Here is a 16,151-nt window from a genome sequence, read left to right as displayed (position 1 = left end):
GAGATTAGGCAGCTAAGTGTTGTAGTGGATAAAGCTTGGACCTGGAGTCAGGAAGACCTGAGTTCAAATCAGCTGCAGACACTTAATAGATGTGATCCTAAGCAAATATGTTTGCATCAGTTTCTATTGTAAAATGGGAATACTGCCCAGGGTTGTCGTGAGGACAAAATGAGAAAATATTTATCAAGTTCTTTGCAGATATTGAGGCACTATATAAATTCTAGCTGTTATTATTATTATTATTATTATTATGATTAGTGATAATAATAGCTTGTGGAGTAAGTATTACATACTCCATGGCCTGTTGCTGTAATTCCAAATGGATACACACAGTATAGCTTTCTTTAGTTCTTTGAATGGAATTTGTACCAAATGTGAGGGTGGACAAAATGAATCTTAATATTTTTTTTCCTCCCAAAATCATCCTCTGAAATGAGAAATGGAAACTTTTTCAGAAGTGTTTTCATATCCTATAATTTGGTAGAGATGGCATAGTGGACAGAGAGCTGGCCTTGGAACCAGGAAGACCTGAGTTCAAGTTCAGTCTCTGACATATACGAACTATGTGATCTTAGGCAAGTCACTTAAATTCTCAGTGCTTTAGACAACTCTCTTAAGACTATAAGTTGAAGAGAAAGTGCCAACCTACATTGGTAGAAGAAGTTTCCTCACCTGGAAATTCCCTATCCCATTGGAATCACAGGTCCAGTTTCATATTTATAAAGTACTGGCACAATGCCTGGTATAGAGTAGGTACTTATTTAATGCTTGCTGCATTCCCCTTGTCTTATCCTTATAATTTGTTAATATCTTATATAGACATGAGGATTTAAATTCAGATTCTAACAGCAAGAGGAGAGACTTTAGCACACTCCAAGGAATATCTCTGCCTAGATTTGAAAGACCTCAGAAATCACTTGAGGCACCTGGTGGGATTTCTTTAGATGGTTTGTTTAAGACAATCAAAATGTACAATATACTTCAAAAGATATCTTGTTTTCCTCAAAATTGAAGACTGGTATCTGGAAAGCACATTGTTATGAAGTCCATAAAAATGATACAATAGGAAAGAAAAGAGGCAAAGGTTAATGCTTACTCTAGTGCACTATTTGCTTGCTGATTTTGACATTCATAGATAATTACAATTTGAGTGCTTCAGGTTCTGTTTGCCCAGGGAAAGATAAAAGAAAGATCATATCCTCTAAAAACAGCATTGGATAGTTCTAAATGTTCCTACTTATAATGTAATACCTCAGTCAGATGAAATTTTGAAGACAGAAATAGGAAATTTTCTTTGAATTTTTTTTGCTTTATTATGTAGTATAGGTATCTTGGCAACACAATGACAAAAATACAAGTGGTGTCAACTTTAAATTCTGTTCACTTAACATTTCAAAAAATTTTATAGCAAAATGGAAATCAGAGAAAATATTCATAGGAAAATATATACCAGATAATACAGAGTGAAGGAGTTCTCCCTTTGGGAGTGAAGTAACTCAACTCAAGCAAGACAAAGATAGTCCTAGATCTTACGCAAGGGGAAGATCCCTCAAGTCTTTAGAGCAGCAAGCTGGGGATTGGGGCATGATAGAGACTGCCAGCTCCTCTCATGTTGGCGTCTTCCCAGAGTTTTAAAAATTTTTTCTTCTTTAGCAGCTTGGATGGACTTGGCATCTTCCATCTTGCCTCTCAAAATGGTAAGCCAGAAATGTCCAAATTGATTGTAGAACCTGAAGAAAGTAGATGGTCCAAAAAGAGCAGAGCTCTCCTTTCTCCCACTTTCACCAACTCTACCTCACCCTCATGCAGGCATTGATGTCCATCAAAGAGGAGAGAGTAGTATACTGATGGACTTTGGGACTCAGGTTGCATTCTTCCCCTGGACTGAAAGTCTTTGCAGTCCCTTACAAAGATCAACTGGGGCAAGTCCAAAACCTGTAGCTATACAGTATAAATACAAACATCGACACTTTATAACAAAAATTCCCATTCATTGTCAATAGCATTAACATCAATAGGAGTCATACTTGATCAAGGCAGTGCATTGAAATATATTTTAATAGCAAGACTGTGTAGTATGTTTTTGCCATTTTTCTTCGGCAGTGTGGTATAGTGGATTTTAATTCAAAGCAATACTAGGTAGAAAGAAATGTGGCATATTATAGCATAAATATTCTTTGTTGTTTTTAAATTAATGTCTCTTCCACTATCACCCTTTCCCCATTGAGCAAATTAAAAAAAAAAAAGAACAGAGAAATAAAGCCCGTACTATATAGTTGCATAATCTGACAAAACAAATTCCCACACTAGAAAATACATGTCTCTTTGCATTTATCACCTCTCGGGTCAGGAGAAGAGTAGGATGTATCATCTTCCTTCTTGTGGACTCTGGTTTATCATTGCATTGCTCAGTGTTCTAAAATCTTTCAAAATTGTTTTTCTTCATAATGTTATCATTTTAAAAGGAGATTTTCTTTCAATTATTTTGTAATAATATCTCCCATGTGTCTTCTACAAATATGTTCCTTTTACATATAATCAACTTTATCTAGCATTGATAATTGTTTTATTAAAAAACCTTTCAGAATGAATGAACATGGGCTACTGAGATACTGTTTATAACTTTTTTGAAGCAAAAATAGGTGGCAGGCATTAGTCAATCTATTATTCATTATCATTATCATTAGGGTGCTGAATATATGACCTCAAGAAATCTATTCAATTCCTGGACTATTGAATGCAAAGTCTATAAAAACTGCTGCATATGAAAACACATTTATTAAAAAAAAAACCTATCTAAGAACTGCAATTTTCTCTTCTCTTCATACTTTCCCCCCTCTCCCCTCCTGGGATTGTGACCAAGTTGGAACATTTTTCCAGGATGTGGTTTTCTCTTTCTGGAGAACAGGTCTTTTGACTTAAAACAGATTGAGCCTGAGGTTGACTCCTCTTTATAATCCTGATATTTTGGGATAGATGAAGCATATCTTTGTAAAAGGAGGAGAAAGAAATTCTATATTTTGTAAAGCAGAAGGCTATTAAGCATATATTTAGCTCTTCTTTTTACCTTTGTGATCGGGCAAATCACTTCCTCTGGGGCTCATTTTCTTCACTTGTAAAATGAGAGGATTGGAATAGATGAGATCTTTCAACTTTAAATCTAAGCTCCTATGATCTATAATCTGATTTCAGGGTTTTTATTTATTTGTATTGCCGTGTTAGAACAAAAGTAAAACTTAATACTACACCAAAAGAGATAATAAAGATGAAAAAGATCCATGCACAATTGCAATAGCTACAATCTGACCTATTAAAACAAACTATTAACACTGAAAGATGAGAAACAGATAAAAGAAAAAAACATGTCTAGCTGCTGGGTCTGAAGGAACTGTGGTACTACTCCTGTTCTTTATTGAGTCATTATTTATTCACTGGGTTCAGTTCAGAGGGAACCTCTAATCAGGGGAATTAGGCTTCCCTTTTCATAACTCTTCAGGTTGTTAATTCTCCCATTCCATGTACCAGGGATGATTTTAGTTATGGCTAACATCTAGAACAAAAGAGAGAAAGCAGAAAAATATGTACTCAATGCAAAATCCAAAAAGTGTAGATACTTTGTATATATATAATGAATGCTAAACACTCATAATCATGCATTAACAGAAGCAATTAAACAGGATTTAGGAATTTAAATCATAACTACTAAAATAGTCTATTGGGAGGCTAAAACTTAACCTTATCAGAACTTAAAAGCAGTTTGCAGCACTGATAATTTGGCATTTTGCATTTCACCTTAGCCTGACATTGTCCAAACAGCTCTGCTGGTAAAATGGCCAAACCAGGGCCAATTTCCTTCTTGTTGGTGGCTGATTTTTCCAATGCAGAAGAATCCCTCTCACCAACTAGTTCTAACCTCATGGGGCCCAAAACCATCAGGCTGCTCTAACTCACCAGGTTGCTTTCTAACCCTAGCTATATCCATTTTGGGGGTGATCACTTATTCACCTAAGATCAGGAAATAAAAAGAAAAAGGCAGAGGAAGTCAGGGGACTAGGAGTAAGCTCATCTAATTGCATCCCCTGGCACTGGCTGCCAGGTGGGTGAAGTTAAAATGATATGGGGTGGACAAGGACTCATCCTTCTTCACTCCTTGCTGGAATCACATCATAACACCTGGAGAATCATAGCTGAGAGAAACCTGCTAGAAACTATCTTCACTTTTTATCATGTCCAGTGAGTCATCTGTTTCTCTAACTCTGCAGTCAGTTAGGGAACCCCTCATCATCTGAATGTGAGCTCATTATTCCTGAGTCATATGTGGCCAGAAGCTTTCTCCAAAGCTCCTCTGTAGTTGATCAGAACCATGAAGAGCAACAACTGTAAGCATGTTTTGAGGAATGGCCCCTATAGGCTCATTCCATCTCTTTTATATATGACTATAGACTATGATCATGTCCTAAGGACTAATTTAGTTGAGTGCAAATTGATTAACAAAAAGATGAGGCCAAACAAGCCTAGAAATTACCTTTGTCAGAAAATACAATCTTGTGAGGGGGAGAGATATGATATTCAAAGGCAATACCAGGTAATATAACTTATTTGCAAAATATTATTGAGGGTGGTGGAAGATTATTAGCAGTATCATTTCATAAACATCAAGAATCAGTGTGGAAACAAAATTTAGAGAAAACTTATCAAGGAATCTAGTTAAGCTAGATCTTCCTGAAAGTATGTAAGTATAACACTAGAAGGAGAATAATAATCAGAGGAAAATATATGTAAAGATTTCTACAACAGTTTTCTTCATTAATGACAGTGAAGCCAACACATTTGGACTCTAATACAACAATACCTAGTATTTTGAGGAAGTAGAAAACAGATAGGAAGTGCAATTGAAGTAGACCAGACATACATAGAAGGGATCTATATTGGAGGTCATTTGGTTAAAAAGGGATTGAAGTATTGATTGTCAAGATATTTGAAAGAAGGAAAAATGGCAGATGTGGGAAAAATCTTGGATGTTATAATTACTGAAAACAGGTGCCTGTGGAACTATTAACCACATGCCTATTTTCTCATCTTTATAAAATATTTATTAAAAAAGTTCCCTAGATGTATAAGGGACATTCTTGATGAAGGTTTGAGAAGGAAATCATAGATGATATTCTACTGCAGATGACATCTTTCTAATCACATAAAAATCCCACTGTGCTTTTTTAAATAATAGAAACAAAGCCGTTTGATTTGCCAAAGGACAGAGATAATTACAAAAGATAAAAGAGATAATTTAATTACATAAAGTGACAGACTTGTACACCAACCAAATCAGTACAATTAGGATAAGAAGGAAATACTTGATTGGGAAAAGTTTTCCCGTTACATATATTGATAAGGGTTAGATAACTAATATATATATAGGAAACTAAGAAACACAGGTATATGAGACAGTCATTATCTAATGGATAAATTGTCAAAGAATATGAGCAAACAGTTCTCAAAAGAAGAATAACAAGCTATTAAAAAAATAGGAAAGATTAGTAAATCCTAAAGATTTACTAATCAGTAAAAATAAAAGAAATATAAGTCTAAACCACTGTGAGGTTTAAATTCATACTCAATAAATTGGTAAATATGACAAAATATGGCATTGGTCAATGTAGGAGGGGGTTGTGGGAAAAAAGGCGTGTCAAGACATTGTTGGTGCAGCTGTGAATTGTTCCCAACATTTTGGATAGCAATTTATTAAGAAAATGACTAAAATGTCCATACTCTTTGACCCAAAATCCCATTGTTAGGCACCCACAAAGAAGTCAAGTATAGAAATAAAGATATGATACACATCAAAATATTAGAGCAGTACTTTTGGGAGAGGCAAATAACTGAAAACAAAGTGAGTGTCCATTAATTGTGGAAAGCATGCAGTTTGATGGACTTCTCATAAGCCTAATCCTTCTCAATCTTTCTGCTACATGTGACATTATTGACTCCTCTGTCCTCCTAAATATTCTTTCCTTTCTTGAGTTTCATGACATGTCCTTGTCGTGGATCACCTTCTATCTGTCTGACTGCTTCTTCTGAGTCTCTTTTGCTGACATTATCCAGTTAATAACCCCAACTCTTCTTCTCCAAGGTTTTGTCCTGGGTTCTCTTCTGTCTCTCTAATCTTTCTTGGTAACCTTATCAGCTCCCATAGATTTAGCTATCATATCTATACAGCTGACTCTCAGATTTCCATATCCAGCTGCAGTCTATATCCTGAAGTTCAGGCTTGGAATACCAATTGCCTATTGGACATTTCAAATTGGATGTCCAAGAAACTTCTCAAACTCAACATGGCCAAAACAAAAGTATTTGCACTTTCCCCTGAAACCTCCTCTCTTCCAAACTTCCTTATTTCTGTTGAAGGCACCACCATTTATTCAGCCTTCTGGTTTTGCAACCTTAGAATTATCCTTGACTTTACCTTTCCTCACTCCATATATTCAATTAGTTGATGTATTTACTTTGAAAAATCTCTTACAATTTGACTTCTTCTCTCCCCTCACAGTTCCCACCTTTGTTCAGAACCTCATGAACTCTTATTTATATTATTGCCACATCCTCCTATTTGTAATTCCTGCCTCATGTCTCTCACCACCATCTTACACATTACTGCCAAAGTAATTTTCCTTAGGCTCAGACTTCACTATGTGACTATCCTACTCAGTTAACTCTAGTGACTTCCTCTTGCTTCTAGCATAAAATATAAACTCTTTTTATCTTTTTTTAGGTGAGGCAATGGGGGTTAAATTGACTTGCCCAGGGTCACACAGCTAGTGTCAAGTGTTTGAGGCTGGATTTGAATTCAGGTCCTCCTGACTCAAGGGCCAGTGCTCTATCTACTACATCACCTAGCTGCCCCATCTTTTTTTTTTTTTTAAATATATTTTAAAAGCCCCATACAACAAGCTCCAACCTATCTTTCTGGATTCACTGGATTTTATTCCCTCTCTCACATTCTGTGATCTAGTCAAACTGGCCTCCCTCTCTCTTCCTCTTCATTCACTCCATCTCCTATCTTTTTGCTTTTTCATTGGATATATTACATACTTGGAATGTACTCCCTCCTTACATCCACTATAGAGTCCCTCTCTTTAAGATGCAGCTCAAGTATCATCTTCAGCATGGCATGTTTCCTGTTATCCCATCTGCTAGGAACCATCTCCTTTCAAAATAATCTTGTACTTGATTATTTTGTATATATTTGTTTCTATTAACTTTATATAATATATATCTTCCTCACTAGTATGTAAGTTCCTTGTCAGTAAGGACCATTTCATTCTTTATATTTGTATCCCAGCACCTACCATAGTGTCTGACCTAGCACATAGTAGATGCTTAATAAATGCTTGTTAATTGATTGTTATTATTTGATAGGCCTACTGAATGACTATTGCTTTACTTTTTCTTGCTGTTATGAATTTTTACTTGTGTTCTATATGTATTTATTATGTTCCACATATAATTTAAACCTGTAGTCGCTGAAGTTGCCTGTCAAGCAATGCTCTGTACTGTGCTATGTCTATTTCATGTATTGTTAATGAATGTTTGCTGCAAATGGTAACTGTGATCATTATTTGAGGTGTTGTGCTAGTCATCCTTGTTCTGTTAAGTACTGATGTTTGTTTTAATTCTGGAATGTTTAATTCCAGATGTCAAGCATTATGTACCTGCTTTTGGAAGGGACTGCAAAATTCCTAACCCTGAGGGGTGGGAAGGGTAGTATAAAAATGAGTATCTCTAATATGGAGAAATTACAAGCTGCAAGAAAGAGTTATGTGGGTCAGAATGGAGTCTCTTAGCCTGTTCTCTTGTGAGAGAGGTTCTTGGATATGGGGTTTGGAGAAGAGTTCTTACATTCTGGGAGTTTTTGAACTGACCTATGGTGTGGCAGTCTGAGCAGTTGGAGTTTGAAGTATGTTTTACTTACAGTTTTGTGAGTTTATGATGAGTGGAGATGATATGCTATATTAGAAGGGAGTAGAGAGGATTCTGGGAAGATGGCAGAGTAGGTCAGAAAATTTTCAACTCTCTAAATTTCCTCCACAAAAAAAGACAGAACATCTCAGAATGAACATAAAGCGGCAGAAATAAACGGGTCAGGGTGGGGTAGTTATCCTCCTAAGACAAGTTGAGAAGACCTTAGGAAAGATTTGACCTCCAGGGGGAGAGGTTTGGCCTGAGTGAAATGCAAACACCTCTAGGCCAACTCTGCAGAGTCAACAAATAGCAAGCCCTGAGAGCAGCTGGGTTGGGAGGCAGCCTCAGATTCAGGAACTTTCACCTCAGGGACAGTGTGGGGGTCAGAGAGCTGAGTGGGAGAAGATTGAAGGACTTTCTACTGTTGAGGGGAGCCAAGCACAGCTGTGCTGACCTGATTTGGTCTTGGGCTGAGGCTGTGAGGGAGGAGGGACTAGCACACACCTGGTGAGTGTGGTAGCAGAGAGGCGGAGATCCTGCTGGATGTGGGCACTTGCAGGAAAGCAGAGTCCCTGGTTTCAGTTTTAGGGCAGAGAGGACAGTTGCAGTTTGTAGCCACCAGAGGGACCACAGAGAGCAGTGGTGTTTGCAGGAGAGTTGGTTGGGGCCTTAGCTGTGGCTTAGGGGTGAAGAGGAGAGCCCAAGGTTGGTCTCTAGGACAGAGTTCAGAAAATAACAGTAAGAAGGACCTGAGGCTTGAGGCATCATTCTCCACACCTCAGGACTAGAACTTTATTATTATAATAGCTCCTAATAAACAAAATAAAAATAAAAATGAGTAAGCAAAGGAGAAGATTTGGGTTCATATTCAGAGAAAGATAGTGGAGCTAAAAAAAGTTACTCCTTTTTTCTAATGAGAAATGTCAAATGTTCCCAAGCCCAAAAAGGATTCTTAGAAGAACTTAAAAAGGACTTTAAGAATCAAATAAGAAATTTCAAGGAAAAATTAGGAAAAAAATAAGAACAATCCAAGAAAATCAAGAAAATTGTAAAAAGAAAGTCAACCAACTGAAAGTAGAGAATACAAAACTCAAGGAAGAAAATAATTCCTTGAAAACTAGAGTTGGGCAAGGGGAAGCTAATGACATTATAAGACTCCAAGAAATAATAAAACAAAGTCAAAAGAATGAAAAAATAGAAGAGAATGTGCAACATCTCATCAGAAAAACAACTGATCTGGAAAATAGATTGAGGAGAGACAATATAAGAATAGTTGGACAACCTGAAAGTTATGATAAAAAAAATCTTGATACAATATTACAAGAAATTATCAAAGAAAATTGTGCTGAAGTTCTAGAACAAGAAGGCAAAGGAGAAATAGAAAAAAAATTAACTGATCACCACATGAGAGAGATCCCAGGAAGAAAACTTACAGGAATATCATAGGCAAGTTTCAAAGCTCCCAGGTTAAAGAGAAAATACTGGAAGCAGCAAGAAAAAGAAATTTAACTATCATGGAGCTACACTAAGGATTACACAAGATCTAGCAGCTATTAAGTTGAAGGCTGGGGGTCTTGGTGTACTATATTTCATAGAGCAAAAGAACTGGGGTTCCAACCAAGGGTAACTTACCCAGCAAAGTTAAGTATAATCCTGAATGAAAAAAAAGAGGATATTTAATGAACTGAAAGACTTTTAAGTATTTGTGACAAAAACAGCAGAGCTTAGTAGAAAATTAGACATATAAGATCCAGGAAAAATAGAAGGTAAATATTAAAGACCAACTAGTTTACTTCTTATATGTAAAAATGTTATCAGTATGCTTATGACTGTTATCATTATTTGGATAGTTTGAAAGAAAGGCTTGGGCTGGGCTGTGTATGATGGGGTAGTTCTAAAAAATGAAACTGCATAGGGAGAGACAAAAAGGAGTAATTATTTCATACAAATGAGGCATGAAAGAAAGAATTGATACAGAAGAAGCAAGTGGGGGTGGGGTGGGGGGTGGTGCTGGAACCTTACTTTCATGGGAAATGGGTTAAAGAGGGAACAACATATATATCTAGAAGTTTATAAAAGTTTTTTAAATTTAGAAAGAAATAAGAGGGTAAGGGGATAGGGTGGGGGAAAGGATGAGGGAGGGATTCTGAGAGGAGTGGGTAGGTTAAGGAATAGGAGGGCAATGTAGTGGATAGAAGTAAATTAGAAAAGTGAGGAGGGATAGGGTAAATAGGGTGAGAAGGATAATGAGGAAAAATGGGAAGGAGGGAAATACACAAGTAATTATAGCTTAGAATGTGAATGGGACGAATTCACCCATAAAATGGAAATGGATAGTAGATTAAAAATCTGTTTGCTTTCGGGAAACAATAAAAGTGAGAGATACACACAAAGATAAAATAAAGGGCTGGAGTACAATTTATTATGCAAAAAAAAAAGCAGGCGATAGTAATCATGATCTCAGACAAAGTTAAAGCTAAAATAGATTTAATTAAGAGAGAAAAATAGGGAAACTACATTGTATGTCACCAACATTATTCAATATTATTTTAAACCATTTAAAATAACTAGACAGTATGAAATAATTGAGAATATATCTGCCAAAACAGATACAAGAACTACATCAACATAAATATAAAACACTTTTTATACAAATAAAGTTATATTTAAATAATTGGAGTAATATTTATTGTTCATGGGTAGGTAAAGTCAATATAATAAAAATTGACAATTTTATCTAACTAATCTATTTATTTAATGCCATCCCAATTAAATAACTAAAAATTATTTTACTGAGTTAGAAAAAGTAATAACAAAGTTCACTTGGAAGTACAAAAGGTCAGGTATTTAAAAAATAGAGAAAAAAAGATGTAAAAGAAGGAAATTCAGCAGGATAATTTTGATTATTTTAAATTAAAAATTTCTTGTATAGATAAAACTAATATAGTCAAGAATGGAAGGAATGTAGAAAATTAGGAAAAAACTTTCATAGATAATCTTTTAGATAGGATATGATTGTGTTGGAATACTGCTGTGGTGTAGGAAATGATTAGCTGGTTGATTATAAAAACATGGAAAGACTTGGACCTATCAAGGAAGATGCTGTTCACCTCAGAGAAAGAGATGACAAGTAGAAATATGCATAGTAAGGCCTTACCTATATATGTCTAAGTATATATATGCATGTATGGATATGTTTATAGATGTCTATGTACATGTATATATATCTCCATGTTTAATTGTAGCCTTCTTTGGGGTGGGCATGGGGAGGGAGGAAGAAAAAAAATAAAATAAAACATACACAGCAGAGAACAAAAGAAAGCCTAGAAGGAGGCAAAGAAAAGTTGGGTAGCTTTGAAAACAATGTGTAGTATTTATTAAATAGGTTTTCTTGAAATGGAAATTTATCATTTTATATTGAATCCTCTCTTATGTTCTGCTGTACACAGAAATGTTCTTTTTTTCCTTTTTTTTGTTTTGTATTCAAGTTTAAAATAAATAAAAAATTTAAAAAAAGAGGGGAGTAAAGGCATCTATGATTAAAGTGGTGATTAGATGGGACATATCTGGGACTGGGGCAAAAGGCAGGTCTGATTGTTTTGAACTCATCCTCTCTCTTCAAGAGAACTCCTGTGGATGATAATATTTTGCATTTCTTCTAGATTGTATGTAAAAAACCAAAGATGTCTTGTTCCTTAAAGTTACATTCACCATTTCTGTTTGATTAGTTTTTAATTTGCCAGTTATATAAAATGATTTATCCTAATTGCTCTAGTTTAAGTATTTTATTATGTATGAATTGCAAAAAAGAAATGGGGAGTAAAGTAAATGGTTTATTTCATATATAGAAAGAATAAGGACAGAGACACAGGCCTTCTGCTTAAATTGCCAGGATTTTATCCTAGCTGGGGGTCCCTGATCCAACTGAGAGAGAATCTTATGGATTATGATATTTTATGAAATTCCAGTTGTGTCATCAAGAGAATTCCTCTTGACCAAAGTCTGAGTCATGGGTAACAAAATTTAAGTAGTTGAAAGGAAGCTGTATGAGTAATGAAGAGAAAATTATTCTCTCAGAGGCAGATGCTTCAGAAAAATTCAATCAACTTTGCTCTCTATTCAGTCTACTCCTGACTGAGGGGTACAGTATAGGCATTGACTAAGGAAAGCTTATGTTCTCAGAGACAGTTGAAGGGAGTAGTTGGGAACTGGTAGATAGCTTTGCCTCCCTGAAGGTGGGAGTCAGGTAAGATGAAGTACCTGGTTTTCCTATTAAACTAATCACCTCCATCCTCATACACTGCTACAAACTGATCAATTCTCTATTTTTTAAAATAGTACCAGATAGTATTGATGATTACTGCTTTATATGATAGTTTGAGATTTGGACCTAGTAAGGTCCCCTTCCTTCCCACTTTTTCATTATTTCTCTAGGGATTCTTCACCTCTTGTTCTTCCATGTGAATTGTATTATTTTTTATTGTATTTTATTTTTTGTATTATTTTTTCTAGTTCTGAAAGATAAAATTAATATAGGTAATATTGTTTCTCTTTATTATACTGGCCTAGCCCAACCATAGCAATGAATATTTCTCTAATTATTTAAGCCTATATTTACTTTTGCAAAGTGTGTTTTATAGTTTTATTCATATACTTCGTATCTCTGTTTTGGTTGGTTGATTCCATGATATTTTATATATTTTGTAGTTATTTGTAAAGGAATTTAATTTTCTTTTTCTTCCTCTTGGATTTTATTGGTAATGTACTTCTTCACTCCTTCCTCCATTTTTTTGTATTCTTCTTTCATACCCCAATTATATGAAATAGTAACTTCTTTCTGCTCCTACATTTCTTCCATAGTATATTCCTTTTTCCCTTTCTTTTATTTCTTCTCTGGACTAGAAAAAAAAGCCTGGGACAAAATGACATCCATTTCCTTTGTTTGTGTGTTATTTAACTCTGTGATCCTTGAGGAAAATATGATTCTAAAGGAACACTTGTCATTCTACTTCCCTCCCCTATTAACTTACTAACATTTAGTCTCTTCTAATTGTTCAAGATTTGTAGGTTTCTAGGTTTTCCTCAACTCCTTTGAATATATTTCAAAATTTCTCTTAATCTTTTTTTCCCATTAAGAATGCTTAAAAAGTCTCTATTTGAGCAAAGGTAAAATTTTCCCTTTTAGGTTCTAACTCAATTGTGCCGGGTTAGCGTAAGTCTTAGTATTTTGGAATGCTGCATAACAAGATTTTTTTCCTTTATGGAAGTTGCAGCATAGTCTTTATTTGATCCTTACTATGATTTCTTGGTACTTGAATTCTTTCTTTCTACTTGCTTGTGATATAATTTTTTTTCTTGAACAGGAAGCCCTGGATTTTATTTATGTAGTTCCAGGATATCAGTTTGGGGTTTCTTTCATAAAGTGATCACTAACTTCTCTCTATTTTCACATTTCTCTCTCACTTTGATGTATCTGGTAAGTTTTATTTTATGATTTCTTGAAATATGGTGTCCAGATTGTTTAGTCATGGTTTTTAGGGAGTATGATTCTTAAATGATCTCTCTTTGATTTGTTTTCCAAGAGTTGTTTTTGATAATAGATACTTTACATTTTCTTTCATTTTAATGGTTTTTTGATTTTGTTGTAATGTCTCCTACACTCAATGAGTTCTGTTATTCCCCTCAAATATTCAGGGAGTCAGCTACTTGGGTAAGGTTTTGTATTTTTTTCCCTAAGGTATTATTCTCCTTCCAATTCTTTCTCCTAGAACTCTTATTTCAGTTTTCTTTCCCTTTCTTTCTTTATTTCTTCCATATATCCTTGTAGCCCTGGTGGCCAAACCATTTTTTTTTCTCTGAGGCCCATTTGTAGAGTTAGTTTCTTTGTCTGGGTCACTTCTTGGCATTTCCTTAGTATTTCTTAATTTTGTTTAGTGTTTTAGTCTGTTTATTTTTATTTTATTTGGTATAGACCATTTTGTATGCATCACAATCTTGTTTTTTGGATGACCTTAAGGCTAGGGTTATACATGCAATCCTTTCCATAACTGAGTAGCACCTGATGAAATTTTTACAAAGTTTGAAAATTGACTGCTTCAATGTTTAAGAAAAGGTGGTGGTTATGTTGAAATTTATTAGGAAATATAAAAATAGAATACTTAACCTTTCAAAAGTTGCTTTTTGTTAAGTTAATAGAATTTATACAATTAAAGTTATTAAAGCTTAAAACTGTACTAAGACTTTTGGGACATGTATATACAGTATTATCTGGATTTAACATCTAGTAATTTTATTGCATTAGGAAATGAGGATAATATGGCACAATTTGTTCTTAGTGATGGTCATGCTGATTTCTGTTTCTAAATTCCCACAAACCATTCCTTTAATAATACACTCTAGAATTTTGCCAGGAATCAATGCCAAATACACTGACCTCAAGCTTGAAGGATGTTTCCTCTTTCATTTTTTGAAAATTGGGACCTTAGTCTATCTTCACAGGAGAGTGGCATCTCTCTTGTTCTTTATAATTTTTCAAAGGTCACTGATAGTGGCCTAGTAATCTCAATTGCTTGTTCTTTCAGTATTCTAGGACATGTTTTAATCCATGTCTAGTTATTTGAACTCACTGAGGGTGATTACCTTTATATATCCTAATTTATCTTGAATTTGAATTTCCTGTTAAACATTTTGTTCTATATCTCCCACGTTGAAGACAATTCTCTTTGATAGGGAAAAGAAAAGCCAAATGAAAGTTGAAGAACTTTTTCTTCTCTCTCTATCATCTATCATCTATCATCATCATCATCATCATCATCATCCTCATCCTCCTCCTCCTCCTCCTCATCATCATCCTCATCATCATCATTATCATCATGACTCCAGACAGCTGTCCTGGATCTTCTTTGATCTTCCTCTTGTCCCCCAAGACAGTTAAAAAACACCCGGTCCTTTTCATCATCCTTACCATTTATTGTAGTTTCGGCTTGTTATGGACTATATAGCGCCCATAATATTATTCTTCGAAGACTCTGTCACTCTTTTATAACCATTTTCAGTAATTGCCCCTTGATTATATATTTTACATATATATACATATATGTATAGCAATCAGTTTAAATTTGAATATATGTGTCTAATACACATTGATATTAATTAATGTAATTAATATGTATTTGAATACATATACATATATTTAAATTTGAATTGATTAATTAGTTCCACACACATTCACATTCTATCTCATTAGGATGCTCTTTTTTTCCTCTGCTGCTTCCCCCACTGGAATCACATGTATTGTGTCTTTGGAATTAAATTCTTAACAAGCACCCCTTGAGTTGATTCTGTTATAAAGTCTCAAGTTGGGGTAGAGAGTTCTTAGTGCTAGAGTTGAAGTCAAGATGGTGTATCTACCTCTGAATCCTGCCTCTAGCACTATTTATCAGTTATGTGGCTATGTTCAGGTCATTTAACCTCTTTGTGAAATGGTATCAATAATGCATAGGATACTTCCCAGGGTTGTTGTGAGCATTATTTAAATGAGATAATATATGCTCTATAGATGTCAGCTATTATTTGACCTATTTTTTCTCTGAATTCTTTGAGATAGGTTCTTCCCCAATTTGATTATTAAGCTATACCTAACATATTCCCTAACCCTGAGATAGTTTGGTCCCCTAAGTTCCCGTGACCTCTCCTTCAGTAGACTATTATAACTGAGTCATTTGAATCACATATAGAATGTCAGTTCCCCTTCTTGCTTCTTCTACCTTTAAATGAACAAAAGCATTATTACATCAATAATTACTCAGTTTTTCTTAGTTGAAAAGTAATTATAGTAGGTATTCCTATCACTACTCTGTCAAGAACTCATTATCCATTTCTTAATTAATGGGTTGTCTGTTGTATATTCCTGGGGAAGGAATGAAGGAGGGAATAAGCATTTCCATAATGTCTGCTATGTGCCAGGCACTTTTCACAAATATTATCTCATTTGATTATCACAACTTCATGAGGCAGGTGCTATTATTATCATCTTCATTTTACATTTGAGGAAATGGAGGCACTTATGCCCAGTATCTGAGGCTGGTTTTGAACTTAGGTCTTTCTGACTCCAAGCCCAGGGCTCTATCCACTGTGTTACTTAGTTACCTCCTTTCACAGTATTGCTGCATTTTCTCTAAATTGGAACCTCA

This window comes from Vombatus ursinus, unplaced genomic scaffold (genome assembly GCF_900497805.2).
Source record: "Vombatus ursinus unplaced genomic scaffold, bare-nosed wombat genome assembly UNPS02014807.1, whole genome shotgun sequence".
In the NCBI taxonomy this organism is placed as follows: Eukaryota; Metazoa; Chordata; class Mammalia; order Diprotodontia; family Vombatidae; genus Vombatus; species Vombatus ursinus.
This window is presented reverse-complemented; position numbering follows the sequence as displayed.